We start from the raw sequence: 12449 nt of genomic DNA, 5'->3' as shown, positions 1-12449 counted from the left end.
GGCGGCCCACGCTGCCGTAAAGCAGTGCAGCCGCAAAGCCGGCCGAAGGCACCGTCGCAGAACTGGTGGAAACGCGCCTGCGCAGTGCGGCCTGGAGGCGGTCCCGCCGGCGTCCCGCACGCCCTCGCGGCGCCCTCGGCGGAGGCTGCACAGTCCCGCGGGCCGCGGAGCGAGGCGGGCGCTGTCCCTGCACAGCGTTGCTCTTGTTTAATTCTCACGACAGTCCCCCAGGAACCGTTTTATGATGAGATCCAGAGTTCCTCGCCCAATGTCATCTGGCTAGGAGGTAGTGCGGCCCCAGCCCAGATCTAAAGACAGTCGTGGGGCTGGAGAAAGGGCACCAGACTTTGTTGAATGGCCAGGACATGAGCAAAGGGGCCGCGGCGCCCAGCCCTGAAGCTGACCTCATCGTCAGCATGCAGTATAAACTGCAGCATGCAGGGCATTTACAAGGAAGCCCTCTTGCAGACACCGGACCAACAGCCACGCTGGGCGCCAGGAAAGGGCAGCAGGGCAGGGAGTGACACCTGCCTTTGAATTCCCACCACACCCCCACTGGTGTTGTAACAGGGTGGTCCCAGGAAAGGGGGAGGTTCCCTGCCCCACCCAAGGGAGGGTGGAGCTGAGGAGGAAGAGGAGAAGCGGCAGAAGAGACTGAGGAAGGAAGGAAGCAGGATTGGAGCCAGGAGACCTGGAGGAGGCGCGTGGAGCCTAGAGACACGTGAAGAAACTGTGCTTGTCTTTTGGTCGTGGACTGGGTGACACAGATGTGGGTGAGACCGTGGGGAGGTGACAATGGCAGCTTTTATCTGGATGTTGATTTTGCTCTTTTCCTTCCGGGCTTGTCCGGTTGTTTGTGACCCTTTTCTGTGGGTCCCCACTGGAAGATGCTTTAGACTTGTGGCAGGCTTTGGGGCCTTGTTCTGGGCCAATCCCATATGGATGGAGTTTTACCCACGAGGGGATGGGTAACTTTGGGTGCTTCATCTAGAAACTGGACTCTTTGCCTCACCTGTATTGTTTCCTAGTTTTTATTAAAGATCCTTCCCATTAAAGTGTCATATGTTTTGTGTTGATGCGGCGGATGGCGGAACCCATTTAGAGTGGGCAGGTTTGCGGGGTTTGGGCTGCCCCTCTCCCTGTCCTATAACAGATTTGGCGACCACGAAGATTTAGGACAGAGCCATCCGTGGTTAGTCAGCCCCATGGGGAAATTGGGCTTCCCTATGGCACTGGCTACCATAAGCGCAAATGTGATTTTGGTTTCTCCAGTGTGTTTGTTTCATATGTCGATTTGCTGTTGAAAAACTGGCTTGGGCTTTGTGAAGATCTGTGTGTCTGTATGTAATTTGTTTGTAGTGACTTGCTAAGACATTTGATTTTGTGGAAATTGTTCTGTTCAACAGTTTTACTCAAAAGATTAGGCAGTACATTGGACCATGTGGCCAGATCAAAGATGGCGTCTGAGGCCACTTGGCGGGCTCTTGTAAAATTCAGAGGTTCTTGTTGCTAGGACTTTGGAACTTTTTTTTTCTTTCTTTTTGTAATCTCTGCTGTCTCATTAGCATTTCTAAAGGCAATAATGGTTCTTCAGTGGTATGTTGCTTTGTCTTTGGCTACTTCCTGCTCTCTGCCTGATGGATTTTGCAAGCCAGTTGTGGAGCAGTGGTGTTTAAATTAGCAAATGTATGCCTGGGTGTTAAGGAAACAGTAGCCTTAAGCAGTAACTGGTAATTGCTGGTATCCTTGATGGATTCCTGGAGATAACTTGAATTTTTGCAAAGTCTGTATCAGAAAAATTAACAAGATTTTGTCTGAGTCTGAAAGGATTTGCTGCTGTGAATTTTGTCTACACAATTTGTTTTGGGCATGTTTGCCATTTTGAATACTGGATTTGTTCAATTGCTGGTGCAAGACAAGATTCTAAGTTTTTGCTTCCTACTGAGGAAGGTCTGTTATGGAAAGCACTTTTTAGGGTGCATCATGTAACTGTACCAGGTTTTCATACCTGTGTTGTTGTCCCTCCCTAGTGTGGGGGAGGTGTAATCTGTGCTTAGATGTTTAATCTGCTTTTTCAGCTTCTGTCCCAGAGTGGCTAACAGAAGTAAGGAGATGACTCCTTTTAATTGAAAGTTAATTACTGATAATTTGATTTTGCTTTTTCGGGTTCTATTCCAGGAAACCCAAGGAGTGCCTGCTTGGTGGCTAACAAGAGATGACTCCTTTTGCTTAAAAGTTAACTGTTACTTTTATTCTTTCAGTTGCTGTACAGAATACCCCAGGATTGACTTCTAATAAAAAGTCTTCAACACTGAAAACCCTAAGGTGATAAACAAGGTCATGTAACTCTTGTGATTAATAAAACTTTTCCTTCCTATTTCCAAAGTCTTAGGTTTGTAGGATGACAACTGGAAATTTTTCTGCCAGTAACACTCCACATTTTTTTGGACTTTGACATTTTTTTTCTGAGCCTATGGAGTAAAACTGCAGTTACCTAACATATTCCACGTGGCATAACTAAAAAAAAAAAAACTGTCTTTGTCTACATGTTGTATGTCTGTATGTCCTTGTGTCTAACTGTCTTGGCCTCTAGAGGTTAAAATTGGTATACATGGTGCCCATAGACATTGGGAAAAAAAAAAGAGTCTCCGGTTATGAGAAAAACTAAAGGTTATGGTTTGATTGTCAACATTGTGCTACTGAACTAAGCCGGTGCCTTCATAGACATTGAATATTGTTGTTTCTGTTAATTTTCTGATATTTATGGCAAAGCTTCCCAGAAATCTAAATTCAAGTACAAATTTGGTAGCCTGTCATTTGGCTGATGCAAGGAAATTTCGTGGAACCTCAGTAGAGCTCCTGAGACACTCCACAAAGTTTCTCCCTTTCCTCCTGGGAAGGAATTAGATGAATTTGTTCTATTTGGCTCACCTAGTAGAGTAAAACTGGAAGGGAAGCATTGTCACTTGGGAAAATGGTAAAACTTTGGTATGTACAAAATGTTAACAGTAGTATCTGGTATGTATGTAAATTGTCAATGGTGATTGTCACCTTGTAATATTGTATAATTCAATTGTTTCACACCTACAGAAATTGTTTCCGGAAATATAGGGAGAAAAGGTCTCAACAGATTCCTATTGATGGAACTGTTGAGAGTAAAAAAACTTTCCTACAAAGGACTGAATAGACCTGGAAATACACCTGACATTTACTAAGTTTTCTCTGACATGATACTGGTAATTTTTTATGCATTTTGTCCTGAATCCACAAAGTTTTGTTTTATTTTGTTTTGTTTTGTTTTGAGTAACCAGGATCTGCAGCACGGTTGCAATTTTTTTTCCAGCAAAGCTAACTTGTCACATTTTCTCTCCCCTTGATACCAACACAGCATACAAATAGTGGTAGTAATTTTTGCTACTTATCTCAGAGTCTGTTTTTGCATAACTTCCATAGGGATTTTGTCTGCTTAAACAAAAAAAATTGGACATGCGTTTGATTGTGTGGCTTTGTGTGGAGTTCTTCCAAAAAGTTGAAAAAGAGCTGAACCAAGAAGAGGAGAACCTGTTTGCTTTGTTCGTAGGGTTCCAGAGACCTCCAAAGAAGGTGAGGAAGTTTGCCTCCATTGGCAGGACTGGACAACCTGGCCAACGAAAATGCCCTGGTACCCTCGAGAAGAGGAAAGCCCAGGTGGAGTCTGATGAGACCAACTTTGTACCTGAAGCCTACGTCAACTGGATGCCAATGGTTCGCTCTGATCCTATATGGAGTATTTCAACAAAGCCAGCTAAAAATTGCTGTTAGTTATTTCTGCCCTGTGATTTTATGCAAAAATAGGAAAAATGGTTTAAAAGTAGATTTAGTTTGCAAACTTTTGCTATGCTGTTAAAAGTTTGGGCTCAAGGTTGAGAAAATTTGTGTTTTACATCAGTTGAACCATTTTAACATTTTTTCCCTGTGATTTTGATATATTTGCTATCTTGTTTTAGCCAATGCTCCAGATTTTTTTTTTCTTTTGGCTTGGATAATGGACTATTTTTAAGTAATGAAACTGTCATACTGGACATTCATGGACAATGCTGCTGACTAATTGTTGCTTCTCTTACACACATTGTAACCCTGAAAAAAAGATTGTCTCCTAAGATTACACCCTGAGATCTGTGCCATCATAGATATGGTGGAATAAAAATTAAAAGGGGGGATTGTAACAGGGTGGTCCCAGGAAAGGGGGAGGTTCCCTGCCCCACCCAAGGGAGGGTGGAGCTGAGGAGGAAGAGGAGAAGCGGCAGAAGAGACTGAGGAAGGAAGGAAGCAGGATTGGAGCCAGGAGACCTGGAGGAGGCGCGTGGAGCCTAGAGACACGTGAAGAAACTGTGCTTGTCTTTTGGTCGTGGACTGGGTGACACAGATGTGGGTGAGACCGTGGGGAGGTGACAATGGCAGCTTTTATCTGGATGTTGATTTTGCTCTTTTCCTTCCGGGCTTGTCCGGTTGTTTGTGACCCTTTTCTGTGGGTCCCCACTGGAAGATGCTTTAGACTTGTGGCAGGCTTTGGGGCCTTGTTCTGGGCCAATCCCATATGGATGGAGTTTTACCCACGAGGGGATGGGTAACTTTGGGTGCTTCATCTAGAAACTGGACTCTTTGCCTCACCTGTATTGTTTCCTAGTTTTTATTAAAGATCCTTCCCATTAAAGTGTCATATGTTTTGTGTTGATGCGGCGGATGGCGGAACCCATTTAGAGTGGGCAGGTTTGCGGGGTTTGGGCTGCCCCTCTCCTTGTCCTATAACAGTGTGTGGCCTTGAGTGACTGGCTAAGCCTTCCTGAGTCTCAGTGTCCTCTACTGAAAAATGAGTCATCAGGATTATATGAGATAATAAAAGTGCTTTGGGAGGTGTAAACATTTCTCTTGGCCTGGTTATTTAAAGGGAGGCCTGGTAGGGAGTCTGATATCTACCTTCCGGAAGGTAAATCCCAGGCTCCCCAAGGCACATACCACTCATGCTGGGCAGGAAGGGATGGTGGGGAGCAGGGAAGGGTGGCAAATAACTGGGCTGTGAGCCCTGGGTAGAAAGAGCTCATGGTTTTGCATTCAGTGGTCACTCTGCCCACAAGGGCCTTAATTGCTTGACCAAAGAGTTCAGTCTTTAGATAAATTGGAAGCAGAATAGCAGCCTGGTTAGAGTCTTGTGTTAAAAAGAACTTCAGCAAGATTCTCAGAACAGTGAATAGGGGGATGGGTTAGGCAGGGAAGAGAGAGCTGGAAGGAGGGTGTAACCAAGTACCAGAACATGCCAATTTAGGATCACAGGTTTTAGAATTGAAAAAGGGTTTTAAAAATGAAAAGGAATTTAGAGATTGTCCAGTTTGACTTCTTTATAAAATTGGCAAAGAAAAAAGACTGGGAGGCATTGAGTTGCCAGCAGTAGCAGAATGAGTCTGAAGGGGGTTGAGAATAGAGTTCTGTCTCTGGAGGCTCAGCTGGGTGCTCTGCGCTCAGGGCATTGGGATTTGCCAGTGATGGCATTTCAGGTGGCATCATCTGGAGCCCTGACCACATAGAAAGTCCAGATTGACAGCAACAGACTAGGAGCATCTTCCCCCAAGATATTCTCCTCCATGTGCATACATGTGCATTTTAAACTAAACATACACAAAAGTAGAGGGAAGGAAAAAAAAAAAAACAGTGAAAAAGACTAGTAAATCATCCCTTTGGTGGGATGTTTCTTACCCTGTCTACTTATATGCCTCATCCTACTGCCAGATTATCTTAAAGCCACCATCCCAGACATCATATACTTTCACTCTTATTTCAGTATGGATCTCTGAACAGGTGAGTACTTAAATTTTACCACAGATAAATTGTAAATATTGTGAAAATTAATAATTAATAAACAAACTTAATTGAAGTGAGGTCGGGGGCCAGAAGAGTGTTCTCACCCAAGCACACCCAGCAAGCACACCCTAGGCACCAACAGGAAGGCACCTGTCCAGCGTGTCCAACAGGAGGGACGCAGCTCTGGAAACAGCTCAACCAATGAGCGGTGCCTGACCAGCAAATGAGAAGACCCTGGACTTCAAACTCCTAGTTTCTGCCTCTCAACGTCATAAAAAAGATTTCTTTCCGTTCTGGGAACTGTGTGTGTGGTTCATCATATGACTGCACATTCTGACTTGCTTTCCCTTGCTTCCAAATAGACTCAGTTTTTGCTGGAGAAATAACTGGCTGATTATTTGGGGTCAACAATATAGAGTTGATTCTCATTCACTAGGGATGCTCATTAGCCATTATTCAGTAGTTCTAGTGAGTCATCATGAATGTTGAGTTAGTGAATACTGAGCCATTACTCTGGGGAAATAGGGCGTTAGCATCTGGCCAGCCTCTGGTCACATTTCCTTCCATCCACCCACCCTCCCACCCACCCACTGCCTTGCTTCATGTACATTTCGGTTTAAAGACACTATTTAATATCCACTGTTGATTCATTAACACTGAACTCACAGTCAAACCCATGCTTGAACGAAGCTCATCCAACATATATTTCTCTGTAAGGCACACAACTCTTTGGCTTAGGGACGGGAGACAACACTTCAGCACTCAGCTCGTGGTCCATTTTAAGTGGCAAAATAACAAAAAGCACAACAATGTGAAAAATGTGTCACTAAAGAGACTGCAGAAAGCATGCTTGTGTACAGAAACAAGAAGGCAGAACGTTGCCTTGTTCCATCTCAGCCGGGAACATGCACATCAGGAGGCCCAGATATTTTGGCCACTCTGCCCAAGTACGCGTCTGTGAATATGCTGTATTGATTCTTGGCATTACAAAGACATTGTAGTAGGGGAATTTGCTAATGCAGAATGACCAATAATGAGGGTTGACTGTACAAATCCCTAACGGGTCATAACAAATCAAACAACAATTCTTAACCTCATTTATCTGAGAAGTGTTATACAGACCTGCGTTGTAGTATTTCGGATACACTTACGCTAAAAATACTAAGTTTTTTAATCTGAAATCCAAATTCAAACAGGTGTCCTGTATTTTATCTGAGCAGCCTACCCACACATACAAGACATTTTTCATGCTGGCCACTTTGCATCTTATTTCTCACCATAACCCTGTGAGCTGGGTTTCCTCTCTCCCCAGTTCTCAGAGCTGGGAAGCAGTGGGACTGGCAGGTATGTGTATTCATTTTAACCCATCATGTCCAGTACCTGAGGGTAGGGCTTTGCCAGAACACAGTTGAATTCTGAATACACAAAAGGAGCGAGAGCAAACGTGGCTGGGAGGTCAGGGAGGCCGGGTGGGTGGAAGGGGCCTGGACGCTGGAGGGAAGAGGTGGCCTTTGCGCAGAGCCTGGAGGAAGGTCGCCTCGGGAGTGTGGGAGGAGCAGGCGCTGGCAGGCCCACCGGCCAGGCAGGTATGGGCTCCAGGCAGGTCCGGAGCCGGGAGGAGCTGGACGGGGTGGGGCAGGAGGTCGAAGCCGGCGATAAGCTCCGATAGGCGGGGCGCGGCCGATGGTGGAGGCGCGCCAATGCCAGCCTGGGCTTCTGGACTTTACCCCGCAGACAATGGGGAGCCACCGGCGTGGCTGGGCAGGGCAGGGCGCCCCGGCTGTCGCCCCATTGTTTTTGCGAGACGGGGCCGGCCCCTGCCGTACTTCAGGGAGTCCACTAGATGGAGATATTTTAGCAAAATTAAACCACGCGGCCAGAGGCGAACTTGGCTTTCCAGGGAGAAAAACCCAACCCAGGGACCTTGCAAAGCCTCCTCGTGTTGACTCCCAACGCCCACAACACAAAATGCAAGTACTGTGAAACAAAAATCAGACCCCGCTTACACCTTAGAGACTCTCACAGCTTTGCAGGAGACAGGGATCAGGGTGAGCAGGCACCGGCACAGTTTTGACCAGTGCCCTGTACACACTGCCTAAGGCCTGGCAGCCACCCTGCCAGGTAGGGGTTATTATCGCCTTTTACAGGCGAGGAAATGGAGATGCTGAGGGTGTAGGTTTGCTGTCCCCAAGTGAGAGGAGGTAGGAGGGGGGATGGAATTGACCTGTGGTAGGGGTGTTCTGACACCCCTTTGCTGGGCTCAGGGTCTCATGCAAAAGTTGGGCATTGACTTTATTTGTTATTATATATATATATGAATATATACTTTATATATATATATGAATAATATACATATAACATATTTGCTTCGGGCATACAACTTACTAATTCAATATTTATATCCTGAAATGACCACCACAATAAGTTTTATTATCATTTGTCATCAGTTACCAGATATTTTTCTTGTGATAAGTAAGAACTTTTGTGTGTGTGTGGGGGCGGGGGTTCCCCAGCAGCTGGGGAACGAACCAGCGCTGCTCAGGCTGCCGGCAGCCTCGCAGCCCAATGCTCAACCGCTGCGCTACCAGGGGAGGCCCAAGACTGGATTTTTAAGATCTACCCTTTAAGCAACTTTCAAAGGCTGTACAATACAGTCTTGTTACCAGTAGTCTCATGTTGTACATTACGTCTCCGAGACTTATTTGTATAGCTTTCAGATCCTACCTTGGTTGCTAGAAAAACCTGTAGCAAGGATGATAACTTTTGGTTTCCTTGCATTTGGTACTAGTTTAGATACCTTTTTTGAATTAGTTTCAATTAGTTTCAACTCTCTTACAACACCTTCGCCAGGGATTATCACACCCATTTCACAGGTAAGAAAACAAATTTGAAGAGGTGAAATGATTGGCCCAAAGTCACAGAGGGAGTAAGCACAAGAAGGGGGAACTGGATCCCAAGTATGCCTACTGCACTTTGATTAATAATCAGTCACTCTCCCTAGAGAAACTTGAGTATAGATGCCCAAAGAGACATACAAACATTTAAAAAATAAATCCTTATAAAAAGGAAATAACCTGAACGTCTATCCTTAGAGGAATGGACATATAAAATGTGGTCAACATAATGGAATACCATGCAGCAATGAAAAAGAATGAACTACTTCTTATGTACAGATCAATGCAAACACATTTCAAAAACATGTTGTTGATAAAGGCAAGGTTCATGTCATCACTTGTGGAAATCAAAATACACACAAAACAACATCAAATATTGCATATATGTATAAACAAAATGACAAGAAAGATATACACCAAATTCATTATAATTATGCATCACTAATTATATGGGGATATATTTAAGAATGGCACCAAGTTATGCCGTCATCATGCAGATGTCAAAGTAAATTATACAAATCTAACTGCTGTAGCTTACCAACCTAGATATATGCAGAAGCTATTAAAAGGCATAAATGAGTAGAAAAATAAGCCAGTACAAGGTAGGTGCTAGGCACTTTTATTCCCTCCCCCACTCCCATTTTGAAGATGAGGAAAGAGAATCAGAGAAGCTAAGTAATTTGCCTAAGTAACCCAGCTAAAAAATGCCAGAGGTAGGATTCAAATCCAGTCAGGCACAGGGTCACTCTGTCTTAAAGCTGTGCTGTTGGGATAGAATATATATTTTATGGTCTCATAGCTCATCCTCAAGAGGAGGTACAGAGAACATACTGGATTTTATTTTTTCTCTCTTTTGTGTACAAATCTTCTTTGTCCCAAGTTGCTTTTATCTTGTATATGACTCTTGTATAGGTTTCTACCTCTGAGCTCAGGATTATAATTCCCTGGGTTGGTTAAAGAACTCTGACCTTCTCCTAGGAGAGAATAGGCCTAACATGCCCCAAACCTGGCTTTCCTGCTTGCCTGGGTATGTCTGCCTCCGATGTCAAAGGCCTGAATTCCAGGCAAACCAGGAATAATACCCCAGTCATCAAATTTGAAACCAAAATTCAGCAAAGACATGTATTTGCTGCCAGAAAGCAAATAACTTTTTTCTTTCTCATTTTTTTCACCCAAACAAAACATCCTCTTATGAAATATGTCCAATTTGCAATATTTACTTTCCCTTTATTTAATAACAGGAAAGGGTTTGCTGGACTTTTGTTGATTTTTGCATTTCTTATTAAAATTCTTAAGGGGGTTTTGGGGGAACTTAATCAGCAAAAAAGGAGTAGGAAAAAAAATCTCATATGCATTCCACAGGCCTTATTAATGGAGGAAACTTGCTGTTTGTTTAAAAGCATTTTCTGATGGGAGAAGGCAAATCATCACGTGTTCCAGAACCTTCCTCTCTTTTCTTTAATGCTGCTTCCTTCTCAGCTTTCTCTAGAGCTCTGAATGTCTTGTTCCAAGCTTTCTGCCCAGAAGATGGAGCTGGGGTTGATGCCCCACTGCAAGGCTGGACGGACGCCCATGCATGGAACATCCCAGCACATTTCCACACCCACGCTCTCACCCCAAGTCACACAAGCCCCCTGGCTGCCCTCATGTGGCAGATGAGGAGAATGAGTCTTATAGGGTGAAATCCCTTGTCCAAGCCCCCTCTACTTATAGCTTACATTCCGTGGGATTAAAAGGAAAGAGCACTTAGTAATTATGGAATCCTGCATCCAACCGAGTCCTTGTGGTCACCACCCGAGATAGCAAGAGAATCTCCAGCTTTAGGGGGAGCGGGTACAGGACTCTGGGATGCCCACACAGCTGCACGTTGCTGTGCTGGGATTTGTGTTGTGCTCGGCCTCACTCCCTCACCATTTTGCTTCACCGCCTTGCCTGGGCAGGGCCAAGAGGGCACAATGCTTCCTGTCATGAAATACACTGCTCCCCAAACCTAACACTACCCCTAAGGGTCCTGCCTCCCTTGGTTGCAGAAACAAACTGCAAGTAGCTTCGGGGGCTTTGTTTTGATATTTCATCCCACCAGAAATATTTATGTGCATTACATTGTGAAGATGCTTGTTTCTAGAATAGTGCCTTACTGCAGAGAGTCGAGTCCCAGTGCTGCTACAGAGATGTGAACAGGCCCCAGGGCCTGAGGCCTGGAAGCTGAGTCCTGATCTGATTCTCTTTGTCCCCTGCTTCCCCATAAGCAATCCCCCCTCCTTCCTAGGGCCCCTACTGTGTGCAGGAGGTTAGGATACCAGGAGACACCAAACACGCAGTGTGGTAAATGCTGGAACTAAGGAGTTCCAAGGAGGGAGGGAACCCAGCAAAGGCTCACAGAAGAGTGGACACTTGAGCTGGGAGGTAAAGAATGGGGAGGAAGCTGGCCCAGGGAGGGGGACCTGCCTGAGCCAAGGCCTGGAGGTGTCAACACATATTTGAGAGTCATACCCAAAGGGCTGGGGAGAGAAATAAGGCTGAAGAGGAAAAGTCTTGAAGAGTCTCCAATGCCTCCTCAGAAATTTGGATGTCCCCAAGGGTGATGCAGACAAAAGAGGGTTGAAGAAAGGCATGGCTGGATCATGTCTGGTCTAGAAAGGCCTCTCTGGAGGCCTGGTGGAGAGAGGATAAAGAGGCCCGAGGACCACTAGGGAGGACTCTGCGGCTTTTCCAAAAGAGAGATCCCCAGGCCTTGCCCAGCCAACAGCCTCTTTCTCCTCATGATGTTTTCCTGTGCTTCCTGCTCCTGGAACCCCTGGGCCACACGCTACCCCAGCACCTCTTCCTGCTCCCTCATCTTCTTCTTTGGGCTGTGCCACTTATGTCTTCCTGTCCACTCTCAACGTCCTCTAGAACCACAGATCTACCCCTCTGAAGGTCAGAGAGCCCTAGGAGAGCCTAAGGTGAGACTTGACTCATTTCAGAAAAACGCACAAGTATATTAACGTCGCAAACATGGACTGGAATGCATTATGGAGTTTCCCAATCCCTGCGGCTACTTCCGCTGATGGAAGGGCCCTCCAAGACAGCCAGGGAAGCAGCCACTCTAAGAGGTCTCGGCCGTGCTTCATAAGAGCTGGGGGGATGGAAAGGCAGTTCGAGGAGGCAAAGCAATAGGAATGACGATGGCTCTGGGAGCTCAAATATACATCCAGAAAGGATCCCAGGCCAGAGCGAGCCCTAAAGGAAAGCATGAAGTTTCTAAAGAAAGAACGTGTCCATCTGATGGAGGGGAGGTGGCCAGGGAGACAGAGGAAACAGCAGGAGGGCACCCCAGGATTCAGCAGATCCCAGGGCCAGATCTAGCTTGTCCTAAAGCCCTTACGCCTGGAGACTCATCACCAATTCCCCCCTCTTCTCGTCTATGTTCCCCAAGCACCGTCCTGACTAGGCTCTGGAGCGCTGCGTGGTGCTCCTCCAGGGAGCTGATGTCTTGGCTGGAGGACATGTGCATCCGGTCCTTTGGCAGTTATATTTCTCATTGTCAGTTAGTAAATTGGGAACAGACAATTCGCAGAAGCAGCACTACAAATGACTAATAAGCATATGAAAAAAATGCGCATCCTCACTCATATTCAAAGAAATGTAAATTCAAACCAAAACCGAGATTGCTTTCTACCTATTACATTAGTTTGGACGTCTTTCTCCTTTTTATGTAAGTTAATACTAATTGTAAAA

This window comes from Talpa occidentalis, unplaced genomic scaffold, assembly GCF_014898055.3.
Source record: "Talpa occidentalis isolate TD23 unplaced genomic scaffold, MPIMG_talOcc4v2.1 talOcc4.10, whole genome shotgun sequence".
Lineage (NCBI taxonomy): Eukaryota > Metazoa > Chordata > Mammalia > Eulipotyphla > Talpidae > Talpa > Talpa occidentalis.
This window is presented reverse-complemented; position numbering follows the sequence as displayed.